This window comes from Cucumis sativus, chromosome 3 (genome assembly GCF_000004075.3).
Source record: "Cucumis sativus cultivar 9930 chromosome 3, Cucumber_9930_V3, whole genome shotgun sequence".
NCBI classification, from domain to species: Eukaryota; Viridiplantae; Streptophyta; class Magnoliopsida; order Cucurbitales; family Cucurbitaceae; genus Cucumis; species Cucumis sativus.
Window position 1 is genome coordinate 23,879,534 of NC_026657.2, and position 6,050 is coordinate 23,885,583.

Here is a 6,050-nt window from a genome sequence, read left to right on the forward strand (position 1 = left end):
AACGATATTCTAAATGTTTGTGTATATATATTGTTCTCTCTGTAGTTGTGGATTATGTAAAATCTTTTTATGTTTTGTCCTTTTTTTCTCTTATGGAAAATGTCAAAATCCCAAACTTTCTGTGATGTTAATGTGATGAAAATTTATCACGATATTCTTTTCATAAATTGAGGAAGAAGAGAACATGAAAAATGATCCAAAAGCATTTAGAGAGAATTTGAATTGACTTCAGAAAAAAATGGGAATTCATTTTTATTTAAATTTTTTTATAAAACAAACTAGGAGAATTGTAAAAATTGATTCAAATTAGAAAATTTTGATTTTTTTTTTTTGTGTGCATATCATCAATTTTTTTCAAAAAAATATTACTTTAGTGCTGGTTTTCATATTGTTTATAGTGGGTGGCATGGCCTCAAAATTAATTATTGTGTTGTGCTTGTTTTTATTTTCACCAGGACTCCACAAAGTATATACATATGGTCTTTGTGAAATAATAATTCAAGTCTCATATAATGACGAAACTATTATTATTTCTCCTTTGTGTTGTAATTCACTTTTCTGAAATGGTTTGAAAATGATAGTAAGTTTGAGAAAAAACAATTCAAGATTCTATTTTTGTTTTGTCTTTGAAATTAAATTAAGATTCCAACAAATAATAGTCAAAGAATTTGTTAGGAAAATTACTGGATTTTATAAATAAAAAAGAAACAAAAACAAATACCAAAAAGTATAAACTTTATGGAACAAAATTTCAATTGAGTAATAATTGATTGCTAAATAAACTTCTACCACATTACATTTGTCAGTCATTTTCTATTATTATTGATGTGGACAACTTTTGATTGCTTCCTTTCTTGACTTGCAAATATAGGTGAGAATTTGTTAGGAAAGTAGTGATAATTAATTAGAAGAATAATGTTATACTTTATTGAATAAACTCAAAACTGCAAAGTTGCTTCCTTTCTTTACTTGCAAACGTAGATTGAGAATGTTCATAATGTATATTAAATTGGAAAATTGTGAAGGGGAGACAACGGGAAAGGCTTTGGCCCCTTGCTTTTGCATTGCATATATTTCATTACTGATTGCGTTTTTAAACACGAGAAGAATACTAAACTGTATCAATTGTACATATTTTTTTTTGTATAATAAATTTTGTATCAAGTGTATCAATTGTATAGACCGGTGTATTATTAAGTTTATTAATTATATAACTCAATGAATCATTATCAAGTATATCAATAATATACTAGTAAACTATATCAACATATAATAAAGTAAATCATTATCATGTATATCAATCAAGTTTACAAGTTTATATTAATAGTGTATTAGTAGAACTTCAAGTATATCAAATATATTTAACCAATCGAGTATATCAATGAAGAATACTAAGTGTATATGTAATACATCATATCACGTGTATTAAACATATCAAATTCATTAAATGTACTAGTGAAGCATAATAAGTTTATCAGCAACGCATCACGTGTAAGGGCAAATTTATTAAGAGGCTAGGAGGGCAGGTGCCCCCCTCACCATTTCCAGTTTTTGTATTTTAATATTAATTTTGAAGTGTTAAATTCCAATATATATTAAATAATACTCTATTGTTACTAAGGGCTCGGTAACGTTTCCATTTCCTATTTCATGTTTCTTGTTTCATGTTCCTTGTTTCTTCGGTTTTTTAGAACAAGAAACATGAACGTGTTTGATAACTGTTTCTGCTTTCTTTATTTTCTTCGAGATTTATTTTTTATTTTATTCAAGTTATTTATTCACATCTAATCTAATTACACTACCCACTTTATCAAATCTAGATAGGAATGTCTTTTAATAATCTTATGGAGATCAAAATGAATATTGGGATTTGAAGGATTGAGTCAGTGAGAAGGAAGACGAAAACCCACGATGAAGAGGATTGAAATCCACGACGAAGAGGAAGACAAAGACCTACGGCGAAAACACAAATCCAACGCAAACCCAAATCCACGCGAAGAGGAAGAAAAAAATTGAGATACGATGAAGAGAAAGACGTCGTGTAGAGGAAGACAATGAGAGGCGAGAAGGAAGATGGCAAAGACAATGAGAGGAAGAGGAATACGATGGTTATTTGGGGAAGACGATGGAGATAAGAGGAGAAGAAAAAGAAAACCGCGTGGAGAGTGGTTATTTGAGGAAGAAGATGGAAATAAGAGGAAGAAAAAAAAAATCATGTGGAAAAATGAAAAAGGAAATAGAAAAATAATTGAAAAAAAAAAGAAACCGATAAAAATAATTGAGAAAAAGAAAAAGAAAAATAATAAAAATAATTGAGAAAAATAAAAAGAAAATTAGTAAAAATAATTAAGGAAAAGAAAAAGGAAACCAATAAAAATAATTGAGAAAAAAATCCATAAAAATAATTGAGAAAAATGAAAAGAAAACCGATAAAAAATAATTGAGAAAAAGTAAAATCAAACCGTAAAAAATAATTGAGAAAAAAGAAAAGGAAACTAATAAAAATAATTGAGAAAAAGGAAAAGGAAGCCGATAAAATAATTATGAAAAAAGAAAAAGGAAACGAATAGAAACAATTGAGAAAAAGTAAAAGGAAAAGGAACCAATAAAACTACTTGAGAAACGGGTTAGAAACTATTTTATTTTTCCAATAATTCCTTATAAAATGAGAAACATTTTTACTTTTTTGAAAACGAGAAACAAGGAACGTTAACAAGCACATTTGTTTCTTAAAAAATGAAAACAGAAACAGAAAACAAGAAATAAGAACTTTACCAAACGGGCAAACTTATCGGTGACACATTTAAGTGTATCAGTGAAACAAAATGAGGGAAAATTTGTAACTTTCTATTTTCAAATCTAGGTTCGGGTTGGAATTGGGTTTTGACATTTTTGTAAAACCAAAAGTTGCGTATTATAGGTCAAATTTATTAAATATATAACGATAAAAGTGCAAGAAACCCTAAAAGTTATAGTGAGTGTATTTTAAATAAATTGATAAGTTAAATTATATCATGCATCAAATAATATACGTATAATCTTTTTAAATACTCGAGTGTATCAGACATTAATAAATAAATATTTGAAATAACATCTCAAGTGCATTGACAATATACGAAAGTATCAACAATTGTATATAACAATAATTAATATTCCAAATGCATCAACAATATCATACAACAACTTACAACAATGAACATTCAAACAATAATTTATTTTGGAGTAAAAGTATATGCATTACATTTTAAGGGTATCAGGTATATCAAAGGTTCATCAAGAGCATATCAAGTGTATCAAGAAGAATCAAGTGTAACAAGGAGTATAGATTTATCAAGATGTTTGGTGTATCAAAGAGTATCAGGTGCATCAAGTGTATCAAAGAGTATCAGGTATATTAGGTGCATTAGGCATGTGTAGAGGTGTTAAAAAAATAATTGAAAATCGAGCTGAAACCAAATGTATGCGGTTCGATTTGAATTGTGTTAAATTGAAATTGCTTCTTATTCTGTTTAGTTTGGTTTAATACTAAAACCAATTCTAAAATTAAACTGAATCACCTTATTTTAAAAAAACTATATATATATATATATATATATATATATATATATATATATATATATATATATATATATATATAATTGAATATATAAGTATAAATGTATAACTTAGGGTGGAGCAGTAGAGGTAGACGACACTCGACAGAAGTGGACGAAACACAAATGCAACGATTGATTCGACTCCTCATCTTCGACTCTCCTCAGTCCTCACTCCGTTCAACGTCCACAGCGACTCCTCGTCTCCTTAGTCCTCATTTCGCTCGGCGCTCAGTACTATTGCGTTTGAAGTTTTAAATCTCGATTCGAATAATCTCAAACCCTCTGACAGTGACCTTCACTCAGTCCTTAAGTCCTCACTCAATGAGATTTAAAATCAAACTGCATGATTCGGTTTGACACAAACGAATGGTTTGGTTCAGCTTTGGATGAGATTTTTTTTCATTTTGCAATTTGATGCGGTTTCAGCTTCAAACCATGAACACTCCTAGTATTCGGTCTATCGAATGTATATCAGTAACGATGACATTTTGTGACATTTTACATCTTGCATATGTGAGTTGAGTTTTGTTTTTACCATTTTTACAAATAATAATTTGAGCCAAAAATCCTTGGAGTTTTAAAGGGGGCACAATCACTATTCCAAAGGTAGAATATAATAAAATTCAAAATTAATATTAAAATACAAACTAGGAATGTGAGGGGGGCATGTGCCCCTTGGCCCCTTCGCTTATGAATGTGTGCGTTATGAACTTAATTATTATAACTTGTGTTAGCTTTTTTTTTTTGCAAGAGTCCTTATAAACGTAAGACTACCACTATCTTCAATCCTCTAACATGAAGGAAACATTAATTATAAACAAAAATAAGATAAGAAAGATGATTTTAAAAGCATAATCTAATAATAATAAACTTAAAAAATCCTAAAGAAGAAAAATAGATTCCAATCCAAATTTTCACCAAAAACCAGAAAGAAGAAAAGAAAAAAATCGTCAGAATCAAATTCCTCAATCGTTATAAAACGTCACAATTGCAATTCTCTTATTATCAAAAGTCAAAACTAATGAAGAGTTAAATTAAAGGCAACAAAGTCCTGTAGCTCTAATTGAGGAGAAGTACCATCGCCATCTCAGCACATCGATATATAAAATAAAAAAACAACTCAGAAACGAAAATTAATACTCATTCAACAAAAAAAAATTCAGGAAAACGATTTATCAAGCACTTAATATGCAATGATTATTGTTCAGTAAGTTAACCAGAAACAGGAAGCTAAAGGTAAGTAGTAACAAAAACTCCTCGAATACACAAAAGGAACAGAATCAAATCTCAAAAACCAGCCACCATATATTAGCAAAAAGAGGACGAGACTGACGAACTTAAACCATGAACGAAGAGGAAATTTTCCATTTCAGCAACCAAACGGATCAAAGTAGAAGTAAGTTTCAATCAACAAAGTTAAAAAATCATTTGAAATTCCAAAACAAGTAAAAATAAAAAACAAGAGAGAAGAGAAGATTACGGTAGAGAGAAATGCGGGACGTTGTGACAGATTGAAGCTTCAGATTCAGTGAAAGTGGAGAAGTGGAACTAATTGCGCGAATAGTTATGAATTTGTAAAATGCTGTGCGCCTCGCGATTTTTGAACGGTGATTTTATTTATCTATTTTAATAGGTCCTTTTGGGAATTTAAGAAGGTTTTCCCCCCTCTCTTCGCTCTTAGGTTAACACTTGAAAACTTTTATGAAACCAAGATTTTAGTCTCTAAAGAATTTAGGGTTTAAGTTTTTTTTTTTCTTTGGGTTTTCTAGTTCAAAGAGCGAAAGAACAACTTACCAAATTGCATTCACCTCTTAGCTAAGATATCTTTGTTGTATAAAGAACAATCCTAATTGGATGTTAAAGTTGTAAGGGCATAAACAACTTTGTTTTTCTCTCACTAAGGATGTGGCAAAATTGAGAAATATTAACGAAGTTTACAGCAACAAAAATAACGTCCTCCATTAACACTTATCATCTAAATAGTTTTGCTTTCTATTCAACATATGAATAACTTCTAAAGAAACAGATTTTACCTCAATGGCGGCATGTCTGAGACGACCCTAAAAAACCTTCCAAAACAAACAGATTCTACCTCAAAACAAACAGATTCTACCTCAATGGCGGCATGTCTGAGACGACCCTAAAAAACCTTCCAAAACAACTTTGGCCTCAAGCATATTGACACTTCAACCTTTGCTAATACTCTTGTAGCCCCTAGGATTGATCACCCCAACAACCCTGTGAACTTGAAATATGAGTTAGAGGTGATCATTGATCGAACGATATTGTTTCTAGAGGCTCAAATTGGAGTCGATGAACACTGTTTCGATGTTCATTAGTTGACATTTGACAATTTAGATGAATATTGTGCAATAGATCGGCCAATCAGTCGAATTTTTCCATTTACATCTCTGTTACGTGGCAAGCAAAAAATTGCCGAGGCTTTTGATCCAA